Raw genomic sequence first — 12,634 nt, 5'->3', positions numbered from 1 at the left:
TCGGGTTCCAAGAATTTCGGTGCGAGTTTGAGTAATTAGGCATTTTAACCTTCAAGTTTTAGCCTAAGGTTGAAATTGGTCAACATTCTTGGTAAACGCATTCTGATTAAAATTTTGTTAGTGTGGTTATCTTTAGAATATTGAGTTTAGTCTAGAATGACCTTTCGTGAGGTTCCCGAGGCTTTTGATCTCATTTTCAGCCTCCATGTAAAAAGTGAAAAAAATGGTGCATGGGAGTGGGACCTCTTTTTTTATTGAGATGACCTTGCCATAAAATTTTGACTACGCTATTGAGTTCAAAATGTCAAATTTGGTGGGGTAGCATAAACCATTTGCACGCAGAGGATTTCAAACAAATTTCATGCACCCCATCGGATGCTTGTACTTTTCCAAACTCACTATTGTAGCTGAGTCTGGTGTCATCGCTAAAGCGGCCCTTGTTCACTAAAGTGACCATCACTAAAGCGGTCAGGGCATTGCTAAAGCGATGGCCGACCCTAGATGGTTGTTGCTTAACTGACATGGCCTTCGCTAAAGCGATCTGTCACTTTAGCGACATGGGTCTCACTTTAGCGAGGCCTTCCTTTTGGTGAGGCTCTCTTAAGCGACCTTCGGGTTCGCTTTTCCAATAATTGAGAGTCATTTTAAGACTCAAGTTTCAGACTTTTCCCCAACTTCAAATTGTATTTTTGAGAGCTATACACCTCTATTTTGGGTGATTCTAAGTGCATTGGGTTTGTGGGAGTCATGGTACATGTTGGTATGTTCAGGGAAGCATGTAAGGCGACGGTTTAAGGTAATTTCTGCCCCAAAGAGGCTGCCCTAGCTTAGCTTTAAAAGCTTTAATGGTGAAGTTATTTGTTGGGTTGTTTTCTCTCGTTTTGAGCATCAATGTGTGCCCCATTTTGGTGTACAAGCTCAATAATGCATTTGGAATCTTTTTACGGAGTCAAATTTAGAATTCCCATTGAGGGTCCCACAATCCCCTTTTTAACCCAATTTTGGGTCTATCTTCTAAAAATATGAATTTAGTGTCAAAATATTCGTATTGATGAGATGATCGACATTTTGATAGCGTGGAGGAAATTAGAGTTGATTTTGGAGAGGAAAGTGGTCTTTGAGAGTGCGGGTCTGGCTTCGAGGTAGGCTACGGTCTCTTTTCTTTTGATTGAGCTTTATGAGGTAGTGTATAGTATAAATTACTTATGGTTTGGATTGTATATGATAGGTTAGGTTGTTATTATCTAGTTGACCCGATATGATCCTTAGGCTAGGTTACCTTAATGAGATTTCATGTCTAGTTGGTAAGATTATTGATTATGCCTTAGTTCAGCCTTGATTAGCCTATTTTAGGTGGTTTGTTTGATGTTTATGGTGGTTGGAGGATTTGTACCTTAGAATTGATTTTGGGAAGAACCTTAGTTTAGGTAGCCATTGGTGGCGGGAGTTTCTGAGACTTAGTGTCCTTCACTATTGTAGCACCTATTTTGAAGTCTTTGTGTAGGGGTTTTCACCTAGTTAGGCTTGTGAATAACTTTTGGATCCCATTTATGGATTTCGAGATAGAATCCCCTATGCTTTCTTTTTTCTACTTTGTGGGGCTAGTTGTGTTTGTATATAATAAACCAGCTCATCGTTAATTAAGATTACAAGAAAGCACAAGATATTTTACACAATTGAGTCCCACCATCTCGCAGAGAGGGATTGTCCCACTTTAGCGGCGCCGCCAAAGCGGGAATATGGTCGTTAAAGCAGAAGATCGTGGAACAGAACTTAAATCATGACTTTATTATTTCTCCCACTTCTCTCAAGAGTTAGTTAGAGGTGAGGGTTACTGAAAAACCCTCCAAAACTCTGTTCTTGACTTGGGAAGGAGAGGGGGAGAAATCTCAACATTGGAAGGCTTTTAACTGAATTCAGTCCGGTCTTGCACATAGAACATCTGGAGACAAGGATTTTAGCTGCAATATCTCTCCACAGTTGCTTGACGTCTAGGTAGGCAAGGGTTCTCTTTTCTGAGTATTAAATTTATACCTATTGTGTATTATAAAAGGAAATTTAATGAGAAATCGTATAACTAAGTTGTGGTCATGGGTCATGGGCAGACATTTGTTGTGTTACGATTTAATTCGAATGTGACCTAGGTAAAAAGGCATTGTAATAATTGGGGAAGTCTCTTGATTGTGATATTATTGAGTACAGTTGGTTAAATTATAGCGAGCATAGTAGTATGTACAGAAATATAAAACAAGTAGATATTGAAGATAAGCCTTAAGAGTTTGGTAGTGTAAGCGATGGTTTGTTTCCCGAGAATGCTTCAGGTACTTTTTGAGTTACTAATGATATGCCTAGGTGTGTGTGATTAGGGAAAACATGCTAGACTCTACGCAAATGATCACTTGCTAGCTTGTTTTGTAATGGTACCATTCTTGTGAAACATGTGGTCTAATGTTGATAGTTTGTGATTGGTTTGATTAATTGGATCAGGTGTCACATTGTGACACATATTTGGATCATGTGTTATGTTTTGACACGTATTTGGATCAGGTGTCATGTTCTATCACATCTATGACTAGATTGGGTACCCTAAAAGGGTCAAGTATGTGTGTAGGACTTGATGATATATGTATTTTCGTGTAATAATAAGGCTAGTAGTAAATGAGCCATGAAATAAGGACCTACAAAGGAACCCTTGGGTTAAGGTGTATTAGTTATAAAGAGATCATGTATAGACTTATTCGTGGTAAGATGGTGGACTGTGTTAGACCTCGATGTGACATATGTGATAAATGAATTAATCTATAATTATAGGCTTAGAGGTGGAGGTTTCTTGTTGACAGAGAGTTTTATTATTGAAGTTTCCACGGGTAATTGTGATAGTAGTAGTGGTTGTCCAAAATCGGGTTTAGATAAGATGCATGGCTATGGGATGAGTAGGCCCCTATATTGTGAGACAGTTGGACAAAGACCAATGGTGGTTGGGTGAAATCATTGTGCGGTTAAGGTTGTCAGGTGGAGATCATTAAAGTGAATGAATAGTAGTATGGTGGGTCCATAACTCACAGGTCTTAAGTTGTAACTAGAGTTGGTAGTGGAACTCTGGAGAGTAGAGTGGTGAAGACCTTAAGAGTAAGAGTAAGGACTGTACTTATTTGGTTAAGGTGAATAGTTTTATAAAGTTTGATTATTATGATATCTCTTATTTTTCTGTTCATATACTATGCGATAGGTATCAGATTGAACGATATTGCATACCAGTACGTGTTGTTTGTACTGATACTACTTTTGCTATACCACTTGGCATAGTCTGGTTGCAGGGTTAGTTATATCTCTAAGGTGAAGACGAAGGCGATCCTCCATCAACTTCTATTTTTCCTTCATATGGTAGGAGTTGTATCATTGTTCTTTTATTTTGTTACCACATTTAGAGGATCTGGTACCTGTTTTAGACTAGTATCTTTGAGGGCTTTGTATAAATTATATAAGCTAGATTTAATATAGCTTTCTTTAGATATTTTGCTTAAATACTCAAGTTTTTGATTTAAATTCTGCAATATTTTCATAGAATGGTTTAGGTTTTTCCTACTTAGGGTGTAGAGTGGGTGCCCGTACGGCCTGGTGGATTAGTTTATGACAATTTGGTATTAGATCCTAGGTTACTGGTCTCTCAATACAAGAAAAAGTGTGGAATAGACTCTTATGGATTGATGTGTTGATGTCCACGTCTAATCTTCAAGAAGCTATAAAGCATTTTAGGAAGTAGTCCATTCTTTCTCTCTTATTCGTGCAATCTGTTGCTTGTGGTATGGGATGAGTCTAATTGATATCTTCAGACTCCAATTGGCATCCCAACAAAGTAAAAAAGATGTTGTTGTCACGGCTTAAGGGACGCAAGCAAAGGAAATTGGAACCGAGAAGTTTCTAGTTGGTATCTTCCCTTAAAGGCTATGAGAATGCATAGATGATCAACTAATGGTCATCCATGAAGAAGACTTAATTGATAGTTTTGAACTTGCCTAAGTTATGTAGCTGAATATGTGATTATGTGCATAGTAACTCCCAATTTAATGTGTAAAATACCTTTTCCTACATGATGAAATTATGTGATATGTCTTTGCTAGTAATTCTGTGTGCTAGATTTCAGAAAAGAGTCATAACTAGATTATGTGCACTAGTCTTTTGTAAAGCACAAGGTAATTAATGAATGATTCCTGATGTGTTAAACAATATACTTGTGTGAGGGAATACGGCTTGTAAATTGTGCATGGACTTACCATTGGTAAAATTGGTAAGGGAAAAGAAACAAATTAGGACTGTAGAGAAACTCTGGTTTTGGGGTAGTCAAAATTTGGTTGGGAACCAAGTGAGAAAAATGATCTAGCATTGTACATTAGCATAAGGGTGGTTATGAAAGATTTTCTTAAGATATTTAATAACTGGGATAAATCAATGTGTCGTTAAATTATGTCTATCTGTCGTAATGTGTTGAATGGTTAGCTTGAGTTAATAAAAACTAGACGTTACAAGTTGTTATAAATTATCTTATTTATATTAATGTCTTGGTAGATTGGGGGTATTGAACGGCTCCTTGTGGTGTACATAGTTGTTATGTTTAGGTAATGTGGAGCGGTAATCTCCTATGTATAGTGCTGGGTTCAACTGTTAGTTTTCTCATGAAAAAGAGTCAAATGGGTTAAATCAAACTCTGAGAGTCTAAGGGGGATATGGGATAGGAAATACCCCAGGAGGATAATTTCCTAAGGTTCTGTGTTGGTGAATCCTGCCCCAGCTAGAATATCTTGCCAGAGCGGGATTTCGTGAGATAGAAACCTTAGAAAAAGGTCCCCTGTTTTTCCCCTGCTTTTGCAATGAACTCCTAAGCAAAATTGACTAACTCTAGGGTCAATATAGTACTCAACAAAGATGGAATGGCCATAAAATAGTGGTATTTATATGTGCAACAATGTGAAGTAATTACAAAGCATCTAGTACTTACAAAAATAGAGAAATTAGTAAAGAAAGTAGTAAAGTGTTCGTTTCATGCCCAAAAGGGGGAAACCAGATAATAACAAATCCTAACTGGGACGAGGGGAAGTGTCAACATATGAATCTAATTCCTCTGAGGGGCACTCTCCTTCCCAGGCTTCGTTCAAGAATTGGAACTTGCAAAAATCATTGGATTCCAATCTAGGAAGCTCCCTCTGGGGAGAGATACAGGAGAAGATGGTCTTGATCATCTTCCATATCCGCATCATGAGGTGATCACTCTCTATGTTCTTCCTCCTCTCCCACCATAGCTGATGGAGGAGCATCTCAATCTCTATAGCGATGGTTGGTGGCACTAGAGCAGGGGTCTTGGAAAAGTGGCCCCCTAGCCACCTTCGTACCACAGCTAGATCCTCCTTCAAGCGAGGGTTAACTAGTGGTTGTGACTGAGTAGAAGAGGCATCATCCTTGTCCTCATCCTCGTTCTCTATTTTTACTGCCCGAATACACTTGGCCCTGTTGGTCCTCTACTTTTTCTGTCCTCGAGAGAAGTCCCGCCTGATAAGCAAGGGATGAAAAGAGAGATCCATAGGGAGTACCTAAATGGAGTCCAGTAGTGACAGCCCAGCTGTCTTACTCATAGCGGTGATCAGGCCTGGCAAGAAGAACACCTTCTTGTTACCCCGATAGAACATCATCCACTCAATTATGATCTGGGCCCCTACATTCAGGCCTATGCCCTGAATAACATAAGCCACACAATAGCTCGTGGGAAGGTCACATTGGTACGATTGCTAGGAGGAAGGATTCTCCTAGACACTAGTGTAGCCACCTCTTAGAATCAACAAACCAGTCAGTGCTACTGATGCCCTCTATACTGGTCCAGTAGACCTTGCTCCGGTGCTCTAGGCCACTAGAGTGTCTCGTAACCACTCTAGGTCCATCTCCCTTAGCTTGGCCTCATAATCAGCCTTGGAGGCCTCAAGTACTTCTAGTACAACATTGATGTAGGGGGGAGTTAGTGGGATGTCCACTCCTCTTAGGCGAAAGGTAGGATCAGGGTCATCCCAGCGTACCATAGGGAGTATAGCATAGAACTCCCTCACCTAACTAGTGCATATGGAGGGAAAGGATTCACTCAAAGGTCCCCACCCCAAACTCCTCTAGTCGGGCATAGCAAGAAGGGATTTTTTCCACTACTCCCAGCATGTAGAACCCTCTCTTGGCGAGGAATTTGTTATATCAGAAGTCGTGGTACCTCTTTCAAGTAGCGGCATTAGGGAATTGGTCAAAGGGGAAGTTAGTATCGTCGTTGTAAGCATAGTGTTGTATCTACAGATTTCATAAAAATTCAGCTAGAACTCTATTATATCAATATAAAAATAGAGATTAGGGGGGAAAGGAGAGAGAAGGTCCTCGAATAGGAGGCCACTGCCTGGCAAAAATCCCGCTAGAGCGGTAGGATTCTGCCAGTGCGACCCTGCCAGAGCGGGCTTCATCCGAGAAGAACACCAGGCAAGTTCATGGTGCCTCCCCACCCCTAAATCATATTTTTCTTCAAAATGTGTTGCAGATTAGTGCTCCTAAATGTCCTAACAACCTTATTTAGAAAGGAAGTTGGTTCAAAAAATCCAAATAGTTAGCATAATCAAGGTTTGGGCCAAGAAAAACATTTCAACTTCCACCCCCCTCTATTCTAGTCTGATTTAGATGAAATCCATTGCTAACCTTACCCCAAGACTTCATGAAGACATTATGGACATAAGGGGAGGGTCCATGCTATGTTAATCTACCAATGTAAGAAATGTATTTCAAAAAAAGGGGATGAAAACTACCCTATGAGCATTTAATTCTACTGATTCTTAGCATGTTATCATTAGAATGTAAGTAGTAGCATTTGTCTAAAGTTAGGGACAAGATTCTTATTGTAGAGTGGAGGATTGGAGTGAGGAGTTTGAGGGAATTTTGGGAGAGTTGAGTGAGGGAATATGAAGAATGGGGAGAAACTATTCTTCTCCCCACTCTATATTGATAGTGTCATCCCACCAGAGTGGCAGGGTCCCCGCACCAGCGGTGCCACTCCAGTAGAAAGAATCCAGCCAGAGCGGGTGAGGTGGGCGAGTGTATTTCAAAAAAAGGATTAACTTCTTTTAAATAATCCCTTTTGAGCATGAATTTATGGTAATTACATTCGCACCAGAATTTGGAGTACGCAAATTTTCCATAGAGTATGGCTAGTAGTCGTTTCTTCAAGAGCACCCTAAACCGGCTAGTTTATTTCCTCATGTGTCATTCAGGGATGAACAAGGGTTAAATTGGTATTTACTGTAATGACCCAACTCATAGTTAATTAAGATTAAAAGAAATCACAAGAAATTTTACTCAATTGGGTCACACCATCCCGCCAGAGTGGGGTGGTCTCGCTTTACCAGCTCCCCTAGAGCGGTACTGTGGCCGCTAGAGGGAAGAATGTGGGACAGAACTTAAGTCGCAATTTTTTTATTTCCTTCATTTCTCCCAAGTTTAAGTCAGAGGTGAGGATTACTGCAAAAACCATCCAAAAGGCTGCTCTTGACTTAGGAAGGAGAAAGGGAGGAATCTCAACATTGGAAGGCTTTCAACCGGTGGAATTCAGTCCGTTCTTGCCTGTAGAACATCTATAGACAAGGATTTCAGCCGCAATATCTCTCCATAGTTTCTTGGCACCTAGGTAGTCTAGGATTCTCTTTTATGAGTAGTAAATCTATACTTATTATGTAATATAAAAGGAAATTTAATGAGAAATCATATAACCAAGTTGTAGTCATTGGTCACGGACAGAAATTCGATTGTGTTAGGGTTTAATTAGAATGTGACATGGGTAAAAGGCACTATTATGATTGGGGAATTTTCTTGATTGTAATATTATTGGGTATAGTTGGTTAAATTATAACGGGCATAGTAGTGTGTACAGAAATATAAAATAAGTAGGTATTGAAGGTGCTTTTAGCTCCTCTTCTCACGGCTCCCTGCGTTGATATTCGAGGAAGTAGCTCTCGACACGAGAGATATATAAGAAAGAGAGCTTCTTATGAGCCTGAATGTCATCTTTACCTTAAATCTTCTTAAGATTGTTAAACTTCACTATTCGAATTGATGCGCTGAGAGCAATGAAAAAGGATTTTTAGGGTAATGAGACCAGGAAAGAGGATCTAGATGGAAACAGCCTTCTACCTTCAAATCTTTTCAAAAGCACTTGTTATCGGTGGTCAGAATTTTTTCCTATTCACATCTTTCTAAAAAAACAACCTTAAGGGTTTGGTATTGTAGGCGATGGTTTGTTTCATGAGAATGTTTTACGTACTTATTCAGTTATATATGATATGCCTAGGCATGTGTGATTAGGGGAAATATGCTAGACTTTATGCAAATGATCACCGTCTGGCTTGTTTTGTAATGACACCATTCTTCTGAATCAATGTGGTCTATTATTGATAGTTTGTGATTGGTTTGCATAATTGGATCGGGTGTCACATTCTAATACATATTTGAATTGGATATTGCATTCTAATACGTATTTGGATCTGGTGTCACCTTCCAACATATTCTTGGATCGGGTGTTATATTCTGATACATGTATGACTAGATTGGGTTCCATAAGAGGGTAAAGTATGTGTGTATAGATGGTCTCATAAGAGGACCTGATGATATCTTTATTTTCGTGTAATAATAAGGTTAGTGGTAATGAGCCATGAAATAAGAACCTATAAAGAAACCCTTGGGTGTATTGGTTATAAAGAACTGCGAGCCTTTATAGACTTATTTATGGTAAGATGGTGGACTGTGTTAGACCTTGATATGACATATGTGACAAATGAGTTAATCGATAATTATAGGCTTAGAGGTGGAGGTTGTTTTGTTGACGAGGAGTTTTATTATTGAAGTTTCCATGGTTAAATGTGATAGTATTAGTGGTTGTCTAAAATCGGGTTTAGATAGTAAGCGTGGTTATGGGATGATTAGGCCCTTATATTGTGAGATAATTGGACCAAGACCAATGGTTCTAGATAAAATCATTGAGCAGTTAATATTGTTAGATGGAGACTGTTAGAGTGAATAAAAAGTAGTATGGTGAGTCCATAACCCACAGGTCTTAAGTTGTAACTAGAGTGGGTAGTGGAACTCTAGAGAGTAGAGTGGTGAAGACCTTAAAGGTGAGAGTAAGGAGTGTACTTATTTGGTTGGGGTGGACAAGTTTATAAAGTTTGATTATTATGATATCTTTTATTCTTTTGTTCATATACTATGTGGTAGGTATCGAATGATTGTGCCTACTAGTATGTGTTGTTTGTACTAATACTAATCTTACTATACTACTTGGCATAGTCTGGTTGCAGGGTCAGTTTTGTCTCTTAGGTGAAGACAAAGGCGATCCTCCAACAGCTTGTATTTTTCCTTTATATAGTGGGAGTTGTGTCATTGTTCTTTTATTTTGTTACCACTCTTAGAAGCTCTTGTACCTATTTTAGACTAGTATCCTTGGGGGATTTTGTATAAATTGTGTAAGCTAGATTTAATATAGCTTTCTTTAGAATTTTGGCTTAAATACTCAAGTTTTTTATTTAAATTCGTCAATGTTTTCATAAAATAGTTAAGGGTTCTCCTACTGAAGGTGTAGAGTGGGTTCTCGCATAGCCCAGTGGGTTGGGTTGTGACATTGTATTCTTGGGGTTGTAAGCCCAGTTAGATCTAGAGGTATTGATTGACTAGTTGTTCACTTATTTCCTCATATCCTCCTCCTTATTACACAGTTAGGGTTGAGCTCCCTTTTGTTCCTTGTGGTTGAGTTAGAGTATATTTGATATTAAGGCCTTCATTAAAAGTCGATTGCATTTGTTAGACCTATTTTCATCATCTAGAAGGTAAGGTGCTTATGGCGTCATTATTGTATGTGATTGTACGTGTTGTTTTGGTGCTGGTGAAGGATTGCATTGTGTTGGATCCTTGTTTTCTCACAGATGTAGTCGACCTTGGTGCATGCATTGGTTGTTGGCATTGATTTGAGAAAGATGGGTTGTAACTCAGACTATTTTATACTTTTTTAATAGGGGGTCGTACTACCTTTATTACTACTATTTATAGTGGACTAGAAGCATAGAGGATGTGCTCATTTTATGATATTGGTTTAGTCGGAGAGAGTTCCCGACCTTTTATATAAGGACTAACCCATTGGTGGCCCCTCAAAGTTGGCACCAACTTTCACTTAGACACCTCAACTAAGCTTTGTTCATTTTAGACACCTCAAGTAAGGTTCTGATGTATCATTTTGACACTTTCTTTACAATCACCTAAATATCTAAAGTGTGTGTAATACACTTGACGCTGATGTGTCAAAGTGACCAATTAAATGAAGAAATGTGACAGATATATCAAAAATAATTTTAAAATAATGACTTTTGATTAGAAAAAAAGTGGTCATTAACTTCATTTAATTAGTCACTTTGACACATCAGCGGCAAGTGTATTACACACACTTTAGATATTTGGGTGATTGTAAAAAAAAGTTTCAAAATGACACATCAGAACCTTACTTGAGGTGTCTAAAATGAACAAATCTTAATTGAAGTGTCTAAGTGAAAGTTGGTGCCAACTTTGAGGGGCCACCGATGGGTTTTGCCTTTATATAATGATTTGACTATTTATCTCCGGTCACTGCGATAGAGCGAATTTTGGATAATCAGACATACAGATTCATACATATCTATATTGATATATGACCTAGATTGGGACCATTTAGGTATATAGAGGCATTCCCGAGCCTCTCATAGCGATCCTAGAGAGGCGCATGGGTCCTACTTCTTGGCTAGGAGTTGAAGTAGGTGTATATATCTTGGTATGAGGCTCTTGAAATTGATGGTACTACTGGTTTTACTACATGACTTTCATTCATATATGTATTGTCTATCACTAGCATGGTTTTTTGTATCTGTCGATAGTATGGGATGTCGTTTGGGTTTACCTATTTGTGAGTGAACCTACTGGGCATACAGTGGCTCGGGAGGTATTTTCTGACTATTTGTGAACTTGTGGCGGTATAAAAGGTGGTCTTTTGTTTGAAGGTAGTTACTTCCCTTGTTCTTATTTATCTAACCTTTTATGCAGGGATTTAGTTGTTGCAGTCCTTTAGGCCTTTATGTGATATCTTTGTTTACTTTTGTCAGTAGGTTGTCACTTAGTTGTCCTCCTTCATAGTATGTTGTCGTGTTTAGGTTTTGGGCTTGCGCCACCATGTACGTCCTTTGGTTTCATGCTTGTTTCCTATCCTCTCCCTTCCTTTATCAGATGTTTCTTATTGCAGGCTTCCATATTATTATTGTTAGTTACTTGTGATTTCTTATTGCAGGCTTCCATATTATTATTGTTAGTTACTTGTGATATATACTCCTTTCTTACATGTTCTTTTTGCTTTATCTTTGGAGTTTAGTCGGCCGATGTCTGTTGAGTGCCACTTGTTGGTACTCATACTATACTTATGCACCATACAAATCATAGTACGGGTTTTCACAAATGATTTGGACATCATTGTAACACCCCCTAAAAATATTGTATATGGTATTCCAATTCTCGACGAAAATGATACTGCTTCTGTATTTTGGGCATACCTTTTCACAAGATATTCTAAATTAGGTGATTCAAATTTTTAAATAACCTCAACATCATTACTTATAACTTTTGTTTTTTTTGTCCCACTCTTTCTATTGGTCAACAACCAACTAGACCATAGCGTAAGATTCGAAGGCTAAGAAGGTCAAATAAATTAATCTTCGCAAGACCCGGTGTTGTGATGAAATAGAGTATTTGTAGAAGGAAAATCATATCTCATTGTAGGATGATCCCATTCATTTGATTCATGAAAGACATGAAAGGAGACTTCTAGAGCTACAATTCATATTAGACACGAAATCCTAATTAGGAAGTTATATTATTCAAATGTAGCTCCGAAAATGGTATTCCGTAAAAATGAAGATTCATTTCACAAATCATGGAAGATCTAGATCCATTTGACATCACTCATTAAATCAATAGTCCTCTATTTGACATCAACCATGAAATCACAATCCTCCATTAAATTTATAGATTTTTCTTTATAATTATTTTAATTATTGTTAGGTTCCTCCTTCACACCTATAAATACCCACCTTATTTCATCATTTTGTTCATCAAGCAACTCTTCTCTTTATACACTTTTTTACTCATTCTCGAAATATAGTTTTAGTTCTTAGTAGTGTAGAAATACAATTCCGGTGATTCATATACTCCGGATAGTACACAAAATGCTCCAGCGAGGAGAAAAGTCGATGATTCAAGAGTATTCATTACATAATGAATTTCAAAGTATTTATGCATAATTTCATTTACATACATGTTTGAAAGTTGGACCTGTTATGCCCCGTACTTTTGTACTTCAAAAAGCTTTTTTAAACTTCTTAAAGGTTGCCACGTGACCAAGATTATCTATAATGTTATCAAATAACTCTAAGGAAGAGAGGATGTGATGCGCCATAAGTGAAAAGGTTGGAGATAGGGTTATAAGGAATTGAAACAAGTTGGGGGCCAAATAACAAGTCGTGGGACTCGACTTACTTGCGTAAGCTACCAACTTGGATCT

Source organism: Solanum dulcamara, chromosome 2, assembly GCF_947179165.1.
Source record: "Solanum dulcamara chromosome 2, daSolDulc1.2, whole genome shotgun sequence".
Taxonomy (NCBI): Eukaryota; Viridiplantae; Streptophyta; class Magnoliopsida; order Solanales; family Solanaceae; genus Solanum; species Solanum dulcamara.
This window is presented reverse-complemented; position numbering follows the sequence as displayed.